Here is an 18,162-nt window from a genome sequence, read left to right on the forward strand (position 1 = left end):
TTCTTATAAAGTCTTTGACAATCTTTGTCGAATTATCGCTTCTCGGCCTTTTGGCTAAGATCAAAGTGTAGTATCTGTTCTTATCAGCTTAATATCTGATACGGCCCCTACATGGGGCCCAGAATATTAAACTGATTTTTGGAAACCGGAGGGATGTCGGGGCTTGCTCCGCTCCCTTCACGCGTTGGCCCGGTATTGCAGTACCTCCGGGATCGGCGCACCCCTTTCGAGGGGAAACCAAAGTCCATGAATCCGAATCAATTCTATGCGTTATACGGTATTCAAATTGAAGAGAAACTGCACATACATGTAGCTACCTAGTCATTAAATATATTCGGAATTTTTTATTTTCATCCGAAAAGAAGAACCAGTGTATATAATTTACAAAAATTAAAAGGTAAAAAAGCCAGTGACTACTCGGCATAGTTAATTTAAAGTGCCCAAGCTGGATCAAAGTTCTCATGCATCTTTATCGAAAATAGTTCATAATTATAAACTGCTGAAATTTCATATTGAACCAATATTCGATAAAATTGCTGAAGTGATTGTTTTTGGCCTCAGACGACTTGGTTCTGCGGCGAGTTGTTGATATTCGTAATGGCTAAAGCCCCCAATGGTTTTTGGCGAGAAAATAATTGGTATAGTCAGTAGAACGGCCACTGGGCTCTTAGAAATTAAAAGTTTCGACTTTTCAGTCGTATTGATGAGAGAGCGAGAAACCCCTGATTTTCTTTTCTCATAAAGATAAAGTTGCATTTAAATGATTAAGACGTTTGCATATGAAAATGAAATGGGACATTGCTATTTTCAAAAATAATTTAGAGACTTGATTCACTGCTGTGAAAAAGTTTTCTAAAGCTGCATGTGTTTAATAAATTAGAGTTTCCGAATGGCATTCAAAGCAACCGGGTTTATGTCGAAAGATATTAGTAAAATGTTAGATTTCTACCAATTCATACTTACCTGGCTGGGGAGCTGCCTTGATCATGAAGGAGGCGCTCCCAGGGTGAGGCCTTTCCATTGCACTTCGGATTGGCTGACCCCTGTGATTACCCCAAATGGGGGTAACTCAACAGCGTAATTTTTGGTAGTGGGGGACTGCGTTCGCGCGGACCCCTGTCCACATATTGAAAAGTTTTGTTTTTCCTTTGAGCCCATCGTTTAGGTCACATAGTTGTGAGTTGAAAAAAGAAAGCATACAAGTTGATGTTGTTAAGATTTGAGTAAAATTGATCATTTGGCCCTATTGAAAAAATTAATTTTCTGATAAACTTACATATTTGAAATATTACGGAGAGGGTTGAGCGTATACTCTATAGAAGATGGTTCTGGAATTTTCTCCAGAACATGTCTGAAATAAATATATTTTGTTTTTCTTAGTCTTGTGTTAAAGCAAAGGATGGTATCAATGACCAGTCGCCATAATTAAATTAAATTGCCTAAACTCATTGAGTTCCTGATGCATTTTGTTTTTAAAAATACTCTGTAATTATTAAATACTGATTTTTAAATTGAACCAGGAATCGAATCCAATTGCTGAAATTTAAATTAAGTCACAAAGGCTAGTCTTAAAAAGTGAAATGCCCTTGGTCACCACACATTTCATCAAGTCAATTGCATTGGCAACATATCAAACTAAAAGTTATCTATGTTTGATAAGTGCCTGATTACTGAATATTTATATTATTTTCTGCGGATGTAGTTTTGATACCATGTCATTAAAGTTGCCCATGAATTGCTGCTCATTGAATATGTTTTCTCATCATATGATTTTTTGGCCCGTATTTAATTGGTTGAATATTGGATTTTTGTTGCTTTCGAACCTTGTTAAAAAAAACATGAGGATTTACTAGGATTTATTTTTATATACTCAGTCAATCTTGGCAATTTTCATAGCTCTGGCCTCTCCTCATATCGAGTTAATCTTTCGCCTTTTACTAAAGATTACCGTGGGGAGGGGCACTTGATGAGTCTTAACAAATTTTTGAATGCCGAAAGGCAGACTAGCCTATACTACTGTAGTATGTTTGAACATTTCTAGACTACGTATCTCTTGATTATGGGGTCGGACAAGTAGGCTAACCCTGGAAAATGCAGAATATGAACAAAAATCCAATCTTTTCAAAAATGAAAAACAAATTGTGAAGTTATGGGCAGATAGCGAAAAGGGACAGTAATTGTGAAATATGGCACACCTTCCAGAGGTATCTAAATAAGCTATGTTTATAGTGAAGTAGACGTGATTAGTGTTGTTATTTGCCTAGTTGGCTATAGCTCTTCAGTTGACAAGTTCCTGGCTAAGTATTTGCTGTTATCTTTTGCAGATTACAACCAGGGAAGCGAATTTTGGGCGGGTAAGGGATGCTCGACGGCACTCTTGGTTTGGTGCAATAACTTGCCAAGTCCTAGGTGCTCTTGAGCCCCCGTTCTCTTGGGGTCCTCATTCCTCCCTCGTCTAAGAACAGTATTTCCATTCCAGTTTAGGAGGTTCCTCTAAAATGAGGAGTTTTGATATTTTATAGGGGCAAATTCTTTGATTTGGGGATTCCATGGGTTTCTAAACACACTACTCTGTCTGGCGGGAGAAAACGATTCAAGAGACAATGCTCTGTGTGAAATGCTCTGTGTGTGAAGGGAAAAGAGAATCAACAGGCGATTCTCCATGTGAAGGGAGAACGAGAAAAGGGTCTCTGAGGAAGGAGAAGCCTGGAGCTTAAACGCAAATATAACACAAATATATATAATATAAAAATATATATTTTGGGGTATTTTGTGAAAGCAAGTGAAAAAACAAGACAATTATTCTCTCTGGATTTTGAAAAAAAAAAAAAAAAAAACTTGAATCAACAGGCGATTCTCCATGTGAAGGGAGAACGAGAAAATGGTCTCTGAGGAAGGAGAAGCCTGGAGCTTAAATGCAAATATAACGCAGATAAATATATATATATATATATATATATATTTATATATATATATATATATATATATATATATATATATATATATGTATATATATATATATGTATATCATTTACTTTTTTATAGTGGCATAAATAAAGGTATTTTATAGTACTATAAAGGTAAAAATGTACTTAAAAAAAAAAATTGTAGATACTTGAATTTTTAGGTTGACGTTAGTTTTGACAAGATTTTGGAAGAAACTATATTTCAAGGGGACGGGGGCAAAATGAGGCTTGGGGGAGGGGAAAACCAAGGTGTGGAAGGGGCAGTTGCCAACCTCCTTCCCAATAGTAAATTACCCCCCCCCCCACTTTGTATGGTTCGAACCTTACAGTTGTTTAATAAGCTTAGACTCAAATTCTACGATAAAACTGGAATTATGCTTGAAGGCCATCTATTCTTCAAGACAGTCTTCTGGCTACATTGTTAGTAATAAGATGGAATTATAGAATTAATCAAGTAAATGACAAATGAAAAGGATAAATAGTTTTAAAATAAAGTAAGCAATCATTTATCTGATAAAGCCCAGGGATGGATTTATCTCCCCCGGGCTGTGTCTGGAAAATCATTTTGGAGGGAGTGATTGAAAAATAAAAAATAAAAACCCATCGGAAACTTGTTTAAATTCATTGCGTTACGTTTTAAAGAGTCGGACAAAATAGGTTATTAGCCTGCTGGATTCAGCCTTGAACTCCAGTTTCCATGAATTGACGCTTTTGATCAATACCAGTGATTTCAACTGGTGGATTGACAATTTTTATTGCAAATAAAGCTGTGTTTTTGGGGTATTTTTGTAAATGCAAGTGAAAAAACAAGAGAATTGTTCTCTCTGGATTTTGAAAAAAAAAAAAAAATACTTGTATCTGTCCTCCGTCCCCTTAATTACCGCGAATTAACGTCATTCCCTGGTTCTGATCATTGTCAGCTAAAGGGCCATGACAATATATCTCTGATTTAAGGCTCATCTTTTCTGATTTTCGCTTTTTGAATGACAATTTTGTCCAAGTCTCGATTGGAAAGTTTATCGTTTACCATTAAAATTTTGAGATAAACTTTGATATTATGGAAAATGTTTCATACTGTTTATAAAAATCTAAAGATAAAGTAATAAATTAATTGAATATTATTTGAGCATTGCAACCGAAACTGATTTTTTGACAAACTTTGTTATTCGTATTCTTATAAAGTCTTTGACAATCTTTGTCGAATTATCGCTTCTCGGCCTTTTGGCTAAGATCAAAGTGTAGTATCTGTTCTTATCAGCTTAATATCTGATACGGCCCCTACATGGGGCCCAGAATATTAAACTGATTTTTGGAAACCGGAGGGATGTCGGGGCTTGCTCCGCTCCCTTCACGCGTTGGCCCGGTATTGCAGTACCTCCGGGATCGGCGCACCCCTTTCGAGGGAAACCAAAGTCCATGAATCCGAATCAATTCTATGCGTTATACGGTATTCAAATTGAAGAGAAACTGCACATACATGTAGCTACCTAGTCATTAAATATATTCGGAATTTTTTATTTTCATCCGAAAAGAAGAACCAGTGTATATAATTTACAAAAATTAAAAGGTAAAAAAGCCAGTGACTACTCGGCATAGTTAATTTAAAGTGCCCAAGCTGGATCAAAGTTCTCATGCATCTTTATCGAAAATAGTTCATAATTATAAACTGCTGAAATTTCATATTGAACCAATATTCGATAAAATTGCTGAAGTGATTGTTTTTGGCCTCAGACGACTTGGTTCTGCGGCGAGTTGTTGATATTCGTAATGGCTAAAGCCCCAATGGTTTTTGGCGAGAAAATAATTGGTATAGTCAGTAGAACGGCCACTGGGCTCTTAGAAATTAAAAGTTTCGACTTTTCAGTCGTATTGATGAGAGAGCGAGAAACCCCTGATTTTCTTTCTCATAAAGATAAAGTTGCATTTAAATGATTAAGACGTTTGCATATGAAAATGAAATGGGACATTGCTATTTTCAAAAACAATTTAGAGACTTGATTCACTGCTGTGAAAAAGTTTCTAAAGCTGCATGTGTTTAATAAATTAGAGTTTCCGAATGGCATTCAAAGCAACCGGGTTTATGTCGAAAGATATTAGTAAAATGTTAGATTTCTACCAATTCATACTTACCTGGCTGGGGAGCTGCCTTGATCATGAAGGAGGCGCTCCCAGGGTGAGGCCTTTCCATTGCACTTCGGATTGGCTGACCCCTGTGATTACCCCAAATGGGGGTAACTCAACAGCGTAATTTTTGGTAGTGGGGGACTGCGTTCGCGCGGACCCCTGTCCACATATTGAAAAGTTTTGTTTTTCCTTTGAGCCCATCGTTTAGGTCACATAGTTGTGAGTTGAAAAAAGAAAGCATACAAGTTGATGTTGTTAAGATTTGAGTAAAATTGATCATTTGGCCCTATTGAAAAAATTAATTTTCTGATAAACTTACATATTTGAAATATTACGGAGAGGGTTGAGCGTATACTCTATAGAAGATGGTTCTGGAATTTTCTCCAGAACATGTCTGAAATAAATATATTTTGTTTTTCTTAGTCTTGTGTTAAAGCAAAGGATGGTATCAATGACCAGTCGCCATAATTAAATTAAATTGCCTAAACTCATTGAGTTCCTGATGCATTTTGTTTTTAAAAATACTCTGTAATTATTAAATACTGATTTTTAAATTGAACCAGGAATCGAATCCAATTGCTGAAATTTAAATTAAGTCACAAAGGCTAGTCTTAAAAAGTGAAATGCCCTTGGTCACCACACATTTCATCAAGTCAATTGCATTGGCAACATATCAAACTAAAAGTTATCTATGTTTGATAAGTGCCTGATTACTGAATATTTATATTATTTTCTGCGGATGTAGTTTTGATACCATGTCATTAAGTTGCCCATGAATTGCTGCTCATTGAATATGTTTTCTCATCATATGATTTTTTGGCCCGTATTTAATTGGTTCAATATTGGATTTTTGTTGCTTTCGAACCTTGTTAAAAAAAAAACATGAGGATTTACTAGGATTTATTTTTATATACTCAAGTCAATCTTGGCAATTTTCATAGCTCTGGCCTCTCCTCATATCGAGTTAATCTTTCGCCTTTTACTAAAGATTACCGTGGGGAGGGGCACTTGATGAGTCTTAACAAATTTTTGAATGCCGAAAGGCAGACTAGCCTATACTACTGTAGTATGTTTGAACATTTCTAGACTACGTATCTCTTGATTATGGGGTCGGACAAGTAGGCTAACCTGGAAAATGCAGAATATGAACAAAAATCCAATCTTTTCAAAAATGAAAAACAAATTGTGAAGTTATGGGCAGATAGCGAAAAGGGACAGTAATTGTGAAATATGGCACACCTTCCAGAGGTATCTAAATAAGCTATGTTTATAGTGAAGTAGACGTGATTAGTGTTGTTATTTGCCTAGTTGGCTATAGCTCTTCAGTTGACAAGTTCCTGGCTAAGTATTTGCTGTTATCTTTTGCAGATTACAACCAGGGAAGCGAATTTTGGGCGGGTAAGGGATGCTCGACGGCACTCTTGGTTTGGTGCAATAACTTGCCAAGTCCTAGGTGCTCTTGAGCCCCCGTTCTCTTGGGGTCCTCATTCCTCCCTCGTCTAAGAACAGTATTTCCATTCCAGTTTAGGAGGTTCCTCTAAAATGAGGAGTTTTGATATTTTATAGGGGCAAATTCTTTGATTTGGGGATTCCATGGGTTTCTAAACACACTACTCTGTCTGGCGGGAGAAAACGATTCAAGAGACAATGCTCTGTGTGAAATGCTCTGTGTGTGAAGGGAAAAGAGAATCAACAGGCGATTCTCCATGTGAAGGGAGAACGAGAAAAGGGTCTCTGAGGAAGGAGAAGCCTGAGGAAGGAGTTTTGATATTTTATAGGGGCAAATTCTTTGATTTGGGGATTCCATGGGTTTCTAAACACACTACTCTGTCTGGCGGGAGAAAACGATTCAAGAGACAATGCTCTGTGTGAAATGCTCTGTGTGTGAAGGGAAAAGAGAATCAACAGGCGATTCTCCATGTGAAGGGAGAACGAGAAAAGGGTCTCTGAGGAAGGAGAAGCCTGGAGCTTAAACGCAAATATAACACAAATATATATAATATAAAAATATATATTTTGGGGTATTTTTGTGAAAGCAAGTGAAAAAACAAGACAATTATTCTCTCTGGATTTTGAAAAAAAAAAAAAAAAAAACTTGAATCAACAGGCGATTCTCCATGTGAAGGGAGAACGAGAAAATGGTCTCTGAGGAAGGAGAAGCCTGGAGCTTAAATGCAAATATAACGCAGATAAATATATATATATATATATGTATATATATATATATGTATATCATTTACTTTTTTATAGTGGCATAAATAAAGGTATTTTATAGTACTATAAAGGTAAAAATGTACTAAAAAAAAAAAAAATTGTAGATGCTTGAATTTGAAGGGATTCTCCATGTGAAGCGAGAACGAGAAAATGGTCTCTGAGGAAGGAGAAGCCTGGAGCTTAAATGCAAATATAACGCAGATAAATATATATATACATATATATATATATATATATATATATATATATATATATATATATATATATATATATATATATATATATATATATATATATATATATATATATATATATATATATATATATGTATATCATTTACTTTTCTATAGTGGCATAAATAAAGGTATTTTATAGTACTATAAAGGTAAAAATGTACTTAAAAAAAAAAATTGTACATGCTTGAATTTTTAGGTTGACGTTAGTTTTGACAAGATTTTGGAAGAAACTATATTTCAAGGGGACGGGGGCAAAATGAGGCTTGGGGGAGGGGAAAACCAAGGTGTGGAAGAGGCAGTTGCCAACCTCCTTCCCAATAGTAAATTACCCAACTAGGCAAATGTTGTTATTTGCCTAGTTGGCTATAGCTCTTCAGTTGACAAGTTCCTGGCTAAGTATTTGCTGTTATCTTTTGCAGATTACAACCAGGGAAGCGAATTTTGGGCGGGTAAGGGATGCTCGACGGCACTCTTGGTTTGGTGCAATAACTTGCCAAGTCCTAGGTGCTCTTGAGCCCCCGTTCTCTTGGGGTCCTCATTCCTCCCTCGTCTAAGAACAGTATTTCCATTCCAGTTTAGGAGGTTCCTCTAAAATGAGGAGTTTTGATATTTTATAGGGGCAAATTCTTTGATTTGGGGATTCCATGGGTTTCTAAACACACTACTCTGTCTGGCGGGAGAAAACGATTCAAGAGACAATGCTCTGTGTGAAATGCTCTGTGTGTGAAGGGAAAAGAGAATCAACAGGCGATTCTCCATGTGAAGGGAGAACGAGAAAAGGGTCTCTGAGGAAGGAGAAGCCTGGAGCTTAAACGCAAATATAACACAAATATATATAATATAAAAATATATATTTTGGGGTATTTTTGTGAAAGCAAGTGAAAAAACAAGACAATTATTCTCTCTGGATTTTGAAAAAAAAAAAAAAAAAACTTGAATCAACAGGCGATTCTCCATGTGAAGGGAGAACGAGAAAATGGTCTCTGAGGAAGGAGAAGCCTGGAGCTTAAATGCAAATATAACGCAGATAATATATATATATATATATATATATATATATATATATATATATATATATATATATATATATATATATATATATATATATATATGTATATATATATATGTATATCATTTACTTTTTTATAGTGGCATAAATAAAGGTATTTTATAGTACTATAAAGGTAAAAATGTACTTAAAAAAAAAAAATAGTAGATACTTGAATTTTTAGGTTGACGTTAGTTTTGACAAGATTTTGGAAGAAACTATATTTCAAGGGGACGGGGGCAAAATGAGGCTTGGGGGAGGGGAAAACCAAGGTGTGGAAGGGGCAGTTGCCAACCTCCTTCCCAATAGTAAATTACCCCCCCCCCCCCACTTTGTATGGTTCGAACCTTACAGTTGTTTAATAAGCTTAGACTCAAATTCTACGATAAAACTGGAATTATGCTTGAAGGCCATCTATTCTTCAAGACAGTCTTCTGGCTACATTGTTAGTAATAAGATGGAATTATAGAATTAATCAAGTAAATGACAAATGAAAAGGATAAATAGTTTTAAAATAAAGTAAGCAATCATTTATCTGATAAAGCCCAGGGATGGATTTATCTCCCCCGGGCTGTGTCTGGAAAATCATTTTGGAGGGAGTGATTGAAAAATAAAAAATAAAAACCCATCGGAAACTTGTTTAAATTCATTGCGTTACGTTTTAAAGAGTCGGACAAAATAGGTTATTAGCCTGCTGGATTCAGCCTTGAACTCCAGTTTCCATGAATTGACGCTTTTGATCAATACCAGTGATTTCAACTGGTGGATTGACAATTTTTATTGCAAATAAAGCTGTGTTTTTGGGGTATTTTTGTAAATGCAAGTGAAAAAACAAGAGAATTGTTCTCTCTGGATTTTGAAAAAAAAAAAAAATACTTGTATCTATCCTCCGTCCCCTTAATTACCGCGAATTAACGTCATTCCCTGGTTCTGATCATTGTCAGCTAAAGGGCCACGACAATATATCTCTGATTTAAGGCTCATCTTTTCTGATTTTCGCTTTTTGAATGACAATTTTGTCCAAGTCTCGATTGGAAAGTTTATCGTTTACCATTAAAATTTTGAGATAAACTTTGATATTATGGAAAATGTTTCATACTGTTTATAAAAATCTAAAGATAAAGTAATAAATTAATTGAATATTATTTGAGCATTGCAACCGAAACTGATTTTTTGACAAACTTTGTTATTCGTATTCTTATAAAGTCTTTGACAATCTTTGTCGAATTATCGCTTCTCGGCCTTTTGGCTAAGATCAAAGTGTAGTATCTGTTCTTATCAGCTTAATATCTGATACGGCCCCTACATGGGGCCCAGAATATTAAACTGATTTTTGGAAACCGGAGGGATGTCGGGGCTTGCTCCGCTCCCTTCACGCGTTGGCCCGGTATTGCAGTACCTCCGGGATCGGCGCACCCCTTTCGAGGGGAAACCAAAGTCCATGAATCCGAATCAATTCTATGCGTTATACGGTATTCAAATTGAAGAGAAACTGCACATACATGTAGTTACCTAGTCATTAAATATATTCGGAATTTTTTATTTTCATCCGAAAAGAAGAACCAGTGTATATAATTTACAAAAATTAAAAGGTAAAAAAGCCAGTGACTACTCGGCATAGTTAATTTAAAGTGCCCAAGCTGGATCAAAGTTCTCATGCATCTTTATCGAAAATAGTTCATAATTATAAACTGCTGAAATTTCATATTGAACCAATATTCGATAAAATTGCTGAAGTGATTGTTTTTGGCCTCAGACGACTTGGTTCTGCGGCGAGTTGTTGATATTCGTAATGGCTAAAGCCCCCAATGGTTTTTGGCGAGAAAATAATTGGTATAGTCAGTAGAACGGCCACTGGGCTCTTAGAAATTAAAAGTTTCGACTTTTCAGTCGTATTGATGAGAGAGCGAGAAACCCCTGATTTTCTTTTCTCATAAAGATAAAGTTGCATTTAAATGATTAAGACGTTTGCATATGAAAATGAAATGGGACATTGCTATTTTCAAAAATAATTTAGAGACTTGATTCACTGCTGTGAAAAAGTTTTGTAAAGCTGCATGTGTTTAATAAATTAGAGTTTCCGAATGGCATTCAAAGCAACCGGGTTTATGTCGAAAGATATTAGTAAAATGTTAGATTTCTACCAATTCATACTTACCTGGCTGGGGAGCTGCCTTGATCATGAAGGAGGCGCTCCCAGGGTGAGGCCTTTCCATTGCACTTCGGATTGGCTGACCCCTGTGATTACCCCAAATGGGGGTAACTCAACAGCGTAATTTTTGGTAGTGGGGGACTGCGTTCGCGCGGACCCCTGTCCACATATTGAAAAGTTTTGTTTTTCCTTTGAGCCCATCGTTTAGGTCACATAGTTGTGAGTTGAAAAAAGAAAGCATACAAGTTGATGTTGTTAAGATTTGAGTAAAATTGATCATTTGGCCCTATTGAAAAAATTAATTTTCTGATAAACTTACATATTTGAAATATTACGGAGAGGGTTGAGCGTATACTCTATAGAAGATGGTTCTGGAATTTTCTCCAGAACATGTCTGAAATAAATATATTTTGTTTTTCTTAGTCTTGTGTTAAAGCAAAGGATGGTATCAATGACCAGTCGCCATAATTAAATTAAATTGCCTAAACTCATTGAGTTCCTGATGCATTTTGTTTTTAAAAATACTCTGTAATTATTAAATACTGATTTTTAAATTGAACCAGGAATCGAATCCAATTGCTGAAATTTAAATTAAGTCACAAAGGCTAGTCTTAAAAAGTGAAATGCCCTTGGTCACCACACATTTCATCAAGTCAATTGCATTGGCAACATATCAAACTAAAAGTTATCTATGTTTGATAAGTGCCTGATTACTGAATATTTATATTATTTTCTGCGGATGTAGTTTTGATACCATGTCATTAAAGTTGCCCATGAATTGCTGCTCATTGAATATGTTTTCTCATCATATGATTTTTTGGCCCGTATTTAATTGGTTCAATATTGGATTTTTGTTGCTTTCGAACCTTGTTAAAAAAAAACATGAGGATTTACTAGGATTTATTTTTATATACTCAAGTCAATCTTGGCAATTTTCATAGCTCTGGCCTCTCCTCATATCGAGTTAATCTTTCGCCTTTTACTAAAGATTACCGTGGGGAGGGGCACTTGATGAGTCTTAACAAATTTTTGAATGCCGAAAGGCAGACTAGCCTATACTACTGTAGTATGTTTGAACATTTCTAGACTACGTATCTCTTGATTATGGGGTCGGACAAGTAGGCTAACCCTGGAAAATGCAGAATATGAACAAAAATCCAATCTTTTCAAAAATGAAAAACAAATTGTGAAGTTATGGGCAGATAGCGAAAAGGGACAGTAATTGTGAAATATGGCACACCTTCCAGAGGTATCTAAATAAGCTATGTTTATAGTGAAGTAGACGTGATTAGTGTTGTTATTTGCCTAGTTGGCTATAGCTCTTCAGTTGACAAGTTCCTGGCTAAGTATTTGCTGTTATCTTTTGCAGATTACAACCAGGGAAGCGAATTTTGGGCGGGTAAGGGATGCTCGACGGCACTCTTGGTTTGGTGCAATAACTTGCCAAGTCCTAGGTGCTCTTGAGCCCCCGTTCTCTTGGGGTCCTCATTCCTCCCTCGTCTAAGAACAGTATTTCCATTCCAGTTTAGGAGGTTCCTCTAAAATGAGGAGTTTTGATATTTTATAGGGGCAAATTCTTTGATTTGGGGATTCCATGGGTTTCTAAACACACTACTCTGTCTGGCGGGAGAAAACGATTCAAGAGACAATGCTCTGTGTGAAATGCTCTGTGTGTGAAGGGAAAAGAGAATCAACAGGCGATTCTCCATGTGAAGGGAGAACGAGAAAAGGGTCTCTGAGGAAGGAGAAGCCTGGAGCTTAAACGCAAATATAACACAAATATATATAATATAAAAATATATATTTTGGGGTATTTTTGTGAAAGCAAGTGAAAAAACAAGACAATTATTCTCTCTGGATTTTGAAAAAAAAAAAAAAAAAACTTGAATCAACAGGCGATTCTCCATGTGAAGGGAGAACGAGAAAATGGTCTCTGAGGAAGGAGAAGCCTGGAGCTTAAATGCAAATATAACGCAGATAAATATATATATATATATATATATATATATATATATATATATATATATATATATATATATATATATATATATATATATATATATATATATATATATGTATATCATTTACTTTTCTATAGTGGCATAAATAAAAGTATTTTATAGTACTATAAAGGTAAAAATGTACTTAAAAAAAAAAATTGTACATGCTTGAATTTTTAGGTTGACGTTAGTTTTGACAAGATTTTGGAAGAAACTATATTTCAAGGGGACGGGGGCAAAATGAGGCTTGGGGGAGGGGAAAACCAAGGTGTGGAAGAGGCAGTTGCCAACCTCCTTCCCAATAGTAAATTACCCCCCCCCCACTTTGTATGGTTCGAACCTTACAGTTGTTTAATAAGCTTAGACTCAAATTCTACGATAAAACTGGAATTATGCTTGAAGGCCATCTATTCTTCAAGACAGTCTTCTGGCTACATTGTTAGTAATAAGATGGAATTATAGAATTAATCAAGTAAATGACAAATGAAAAGGATAAATAGTTTTAAAATAAAGTAAGCAATCATTTATCTGATAAAGCCCAGGGATGGATTTATCTCCCCCGGGCTGTGTCTGGAAAATCATTTTGGAGGGAGTGATTGAAAAATAAAAAATAAAAACCCATCGGAAACTTGTTTAAATTCATTGCGTTACGTTTTAAAGAGTCGGACAAAATAGGTTATTAGCCTGCTGGATTCAGCCTTGAACTCCAGTTTCCATGAATTGACGCTTTTGATCAATACCAGTGATTTCAACTGGTGGATTGACAATTTTTATTGCAAATAAAGCTGTGTTTTTGGGGTATTTTTGTAAATGCAAGTGAAAAAACAAGAGAATTGTTCTCTCTGGATTTTGAAAAAAAAAAAAATACTTGTATCTGTCCTCCGTCCCCTTAATTACCGCGAATTAACGTCATTCCCTGGTTCTGATCATTGTCAGCTAAAGGGCCACGACAATATATCTCTGATTTAAGGCTCATCTTTTCTGATTTTCGCTTTTTGAATGACAATTTTGTCCAAGTCTCGATTGGAAAGTTTATCGTTTACCATTAAAATTTTGAGATAAACTTTGATATTATGGAAAATGTTTCATACCGTTTATAAAAATCTAAAGATAAAGTAATAAATTAATTGAATATTATTTGAGCATTGCAACCGAAACTGATTTTTTGACAAACTTTGTTATTCGTATTCTTATAAAGTCTTTGACTATCTTTGTCGAATTATCGCTTCTCGGCCTTTTGGCTAAGATCAAAGTGTAGTATCTGTTCTTATCAGCTTAATATCTGATACGGCCCCTACATGGGGCCCAGAATATTAAACTGATTTTTGGAAACCGGAGGGATGTCGGGGCTTGCTCCGCTCCCTTCACGCGTTGGCCCGGTATTGCAGTACCTCCGGGATCGGTGCACCCCTTTCGAGGGGAAACCAAAGTCCATGAATCCGAATCAATTCTATGCGTTATACGGTATTCAAATTGAAGAGAAACTGCACATACATGTAGTTACCTAGTCATTAAATATATTCGGAATTTTTTATTTTCATCCGAAAAGAAGAACCAGTGTATATAATTTACAAAAATTAAAAGGTAAAAAACCCAGTGACTACTCGGCATAGTTAATTTAAAGTGCCCAAGCTGGATCAAAGTTCTCATGCATCTTTATCGAAAATAGTTCATAATTATAAACTGCTGAAATTTCATATTGAACCAATATTCGATAAAATTGCTGAAGTGATTGTTTTTGGCCTCAGACGACTTGGTTCTGCGGCGAGTTGTTGATATTCGTAATGGCTAAGGCCCCCAATGGTTTTTGGCGAGAAAATAATTGGTATAGTCAGTAGAACGGCCACTGGGCTCTTAGAAATTAAAAGTTTCGACTTTTCAGTCGTATTGATGAGAGAGCGAGAAACCCCTGATTTTCTTTTCTCATAAAGAGAAAACATAAGCTTAAACAAATTTTCGCTACGAAATTCTATTTTGACTATAGGGGAGGTCCTGATTAAAACATATCATACATTCTATTCCACATGTAGTGGGCAAACGATAATCTTACCTATTTTTTATGCTAAACATGTGTTTTAGTTTTGTTTAGAACAACAAGTGTTTTTTTGCCGAACCTGATATAATCATAACGAACATACATTTAAGAAAAAAGTATTTCGATTATTGTGGAGTCTAGTCATTGATCTAATGATTTGTGCGCTGATTGATTTATTTTTTTCGACAGGTAGCAGATATCTTTAACAGTGATTTTTTCAGTTCAGTTGGGAGGTATTATAATCAACACCTCTGGATTAGAGCTCTTCAAGAATTTAGTGGTTGCAGCTATTTATCCTGATTTTCAATTTGTTAAAATAATTCACTCGGCTATGAATATTTTATTATGCACATAACTTTGCTGAGGGATTAAACAAAACGCACAAAGTATCTTTAGAGTCTGGAACATTTTATCTGCTGCAAATAATATTTTTTTTATTCATGAAATCTTTCTTTTAGTTGCACAAGATTGTTAAAGGCTTTAAAGATAAATTGCATAATACTTTTGACGATGTTGTTATACTTTTGATCGTAAATTGATTTACCTATGTTATCCTGGAAATGGTATACCGGAAGATGGATGGTGAAAAGCCCCTAAAAAAAGAAAATTCAGTTTCGGGATTAATCCAGTTATCATAAATATTGTCACTGCAGCTATCAAAATACGTTCAGTTGATAATAATAACTAAGGTACGTATTATAGTGAGCACGCTGTTGTTCTTGATATGTTGTAAAACCGGTATCTCTGTGTGAACTCGGAGATAATTAGCTTAGCTTGACTGATATAAACTACTCTGCTGGTATATTCAAATTATATTTTAGAGAATTAGGTACTTGTGTAGTGTATTATATAATATACACTCGAGAGATGGAGTTTGGTGAATGCCAATGAGACAAAACTGATAATATTGAATGAGTTATATTTGCTCTGGCATACTCAGCAACTTCTTATCGCTGGGTTCAATTTTGGAGAGTTAAAAAAGTCAAAACCTGCCGATCTTGGGCTAGTCTCCTGCCTATATATTGGGCCAAAAAATTATTGAATATCGAAACGTAAATATTGATATCGGAAACGATATTCGGAAATTTTTATTTATTTCTAGCTTTTTCAACCATCTACCAGGTAACATCCAACAGAACAATTCCAACGTACGAAAATTTCTCGTTAATATGTAGTGTAAATTTGAAGTTCTATTGGGGGTGGCAGCTGCTCTCCCCTGTCCCCCCTTCCCTACGATCATGCATAATATATCTCAAAGTTGCTATTAAAACAAGACTGGATCTTACTGGAAGACTGAAATTATTTTACAAATACTCTTGATAAGTATAAAAGTCTAGTACCAGCAGTTAGGCCAGTGAATATCATATAGGTTTCATCATATCATAAGATACAATAATCTGAGGAAAAAGCTAATACTGTAGAATCTAATGCTTGAGAAATTGAACTGAAAAGACTATGGAGAGTGAAATTCAAAGAAGCGTCAATCTTCTTTAGCTCAAGGTTTTAAACGAAAAGCAACTATTGTCTTGGAAGATGAATTTACCTTAACTGCCTTGTTGTTACGAATGCCTCAAATTGCTGGTTTACCTTTGAGATTTGTTGTCTACTTTGTATTATTTTATAGATTTAATAGCTAAACGTGCATAGACAAGATGAAGATCAAACTCTACTATTAGCATTTGAAAGATACTTCAGTGCCATCTATAATGATGATTAACGCAGTCCGTAGTCTCCCTACATTCTCATAACAAGACAGTAGCATAGGATTCAACAAATGAAAAACGACAAGGATTCAATGAGAAAAACCGATCATCAACATTGTAAAGTCATATTGTTTAATGCTGTATTTTATTTCTATGATTAGTAATCCTGGTTATTGGTGAATAGCTTAATGGAGAATCCGTTTTAATTATCTAAAGAAGATACGATTTTGCGATTTGTCTTTTATGTATATGGAAACTTAATAGTAGATATGAGTTGCCTATCACAGCAAGCATATATAAAAAGAATATAAGGCATACATTCTGAAATGTTTAAATTAGGACAAAGGGCAAAAATAGCAACTAAGGATAAACGAGGAAACCGCCAGTGAAAAAAAAAGAACAAAATTAAAATGTTTTGGTCGAGATTTTCCCCTCGGCCGTCCCCATGGCGGAATTAGAAATACAATGTCATAACGTTTGAAACCCAGAAGCAAATATTTATGCCAATGTAAAAAACAAGATACAGCTAATGGCAGATTTTAGGGTATCAAGTTACTTCTATGAACAGCATTGACCCACATTTCAGCTTATTACAAAATACAGAATTGTCAATATCAAACATAAATTAAAAGAAATTTTGAATTATACAGTTTAATGAGTGGGGCCTTATTGATTTCACGCAAACATGTCAGGGAAAAGTCTTAAAAGTCACAGCAGCTACACAAATACGCAAAATATAGCCGTAAATTGGGGATTTTTTCAACAGTTATCTCACCAAAAAAATTCAAAACAAACAATTCTTATGGTTCTTTTTACTGTTATAAAAATACTTTCTCGGTCTTTCTAAAAATAGGGATAATAGATATTTAGGATGGATCTTTACCCTATATTCTACCAGTGACAGAGTCAAGTACTGTTAATGCCGCAAGTGAATAAAAAAGAAACCTTAAATTTTACTATTTGTTGAGAAGGATGGGGAATGACTAATTTTATGCAAACCAGTCAGGGAACACAGTCTTTATGGTCACAGTAATTACTCAAACGCGTAATTTAAAGCGCCAAGTTGGTGGCCTTATCAACATTTATCTTGTCAGAAATATAAAAGTAGGCAATTGAATCTGTCACAATTATTCACTACAATATTTAGAATACGTCTGTTGTCAACATGAGACCTTTAGGGGAAGAGGGGGCCTCAGCCATTTTGAAGAAGAATTGAAGCTATGGAAGCAGTAGTCTAACAAAAATGATTTGAAATCTAAGAAAGAATAAAACATGCATAATGTGTGTTGAACATACTGGAGGAATAAAAGTCATTTATTTGGTGGAAAAACAAATAACATTTCTTAAGATCCTTTGACATTGAAAGTGTAGTTGTCAGTGCTTTTTTCGCCCTGATAGAGTAGAAAAAGCGAGTAGGGGCAGTAATTGCTGTCGAGATTTGCTATTACACGCAAAGATTAAAATAAATCTCTTGATCGCTTCTGTTTCTTGAGAAATAGAATTTTCTATTTTCTATATATTTCTCTATTTTCTATATAGAGAAAAATGTCTGTCAAGAGCATAATCAGGAACTTTTCAAAATTTTTCGTATAAAAAAATTCAAAATAAGAAACACGTTTATCAACATGCCAAGTTTCATAGTAACCTAATTAGTATATATTTTTTCAACATGAGACATCTGAGT

The 18,162-nt window shown here is 35.1% G+C and overlaps 10 non-coding genes across 10 annotated transcripts; all 10 read left to right on the top strand.

The window, feature by feature from the left end:
* Positions 1 to 34: 34 nt before the first annotated feature.
* LOC136035902 (U2 spliceosomal RNA) lies at positions 35 to 226 on the top strand. Its single transcript, XR_010619550.1, has one exon. It is a non-coding gene; the product is annotated as a U2 spliceosomal RNA (small nuclear RNA).
* A 729-nt stretch (positions 227 to 955) lies between these two features.
* LOC136035900 (U1 spliceosomal RNA) lies at positions 956 to 1,119 on the top strand. The gene has a single exon (XR_010619548.1). It is a non-coding gene; the product is annotated as a U1 spliceosomal RNA (small nuclear RNA).
* Positions 1,120 to 1,894: 775 nt separating this feature from the next.
* LOC136035932 (U5 spliceosomal RNA) lies at positions 1,895 to 2,010 on the top strand. Its single transcript, XR_010619575.1, has one exon. It is a non-coding gene; the product is annotated as a U5 spliceosomal RNA (small nuclear RNA).
* A 2,161-nt stretch (positions 2,011 to 4,171) lies between these two features.
* On the top strand, positions 4,172 to 4,363 carry LOC136035903 (U2 spliceosomal RNA). Its single transcript, XR_010619551.1, has one exon. It is a non-coding gene; the product is annotated as a U2 spliceosomal RNA (small nuclear RNA).
* Positions 4,364 to 5,088: 725 nt separating this feature from the next.
* LOC136035912 (U1 spliceosomal RNA) lies at positions 5,089 to 5,252 on the top strand. Its single transcript, XR_010619559.1, has one exon. It is a non-coding gene; the product is annotated as a U1 spliceosomal RNA (small nuclear RNA).
* A 777-nt stretch (positions 5,253 to 6,029) lies between these two features.
* On the top strand, positions 6,030 to 6,145 carry LOC136035933 (U5 spliceosomal RNA). The gene has a single exon (XR_010619576.1). It is a non-coding gene; the product is annotated as a U5 spliceosomal RNA (small nuclear RNA).
* Positions 6,146 to 9,817: 3,672 nt separating this feature from the next.
* LOC136035904 (U2 spliceosomal RNA) lies at positions 9,818 to 10,009 on the top strand. The gene has a single exon (XR_010619552.1). It is a non-coding gene; the product is annotated as a U2 spliceosomal RNA (small nuclear RNA).
* Positions 10,010 to 10,738: 729 nt separating this feature from the next.
* On the top strand, positions 10,739 to 10,902 carry LOC136035923 (U1 spliceosomal RNA). The gene has a single exon (XR_010619569.1). It is a non-coding gene; the product is annotated as a U1 spliceosomal RNA (small nuclear RNA).
* Positions 10,903 to 11,679: 777 nt separating this feature from the next.
* Positions 11,680 to 11,795, top strand: LOC136035934 (U5 spliceosomal RNA). Its single transcript, XR_010619577.1, has one exon. It is a non-coding gene; the product is annotated as a U5 spliceosomal RNA (small nuclear RNA).
* A 2,166-nt stretch (positions 11,796 to 13,961) lies between these two features.
* On the top strand, positions 13,962 to 14,153 carry LOC136035910 (U2 spliceosomal RNA). The gene has a single exon (XR_010619557.1). It is a non-coding gene; the product is annotated as a U2 spliceosomal RNA (small nuclear RNA).
* Positions 14,154 to 18,162: the final 4,009 nt, after the last annotated feature.

This window comes from Artemia franciscana, chromosome 14 (assembly GCF_032884065.1).
Source record: "Artemia franciscana chromosome 14, ASM3288406v1, whole genome shotgun sequence".
In the NCBI taxonomy this organism is placed as follows: Eukaryota; Metazoa; Arthropoda; class Branchiopoda; order Anostraca; family Artemiidae; genus Artemia; species Artemia franciscana.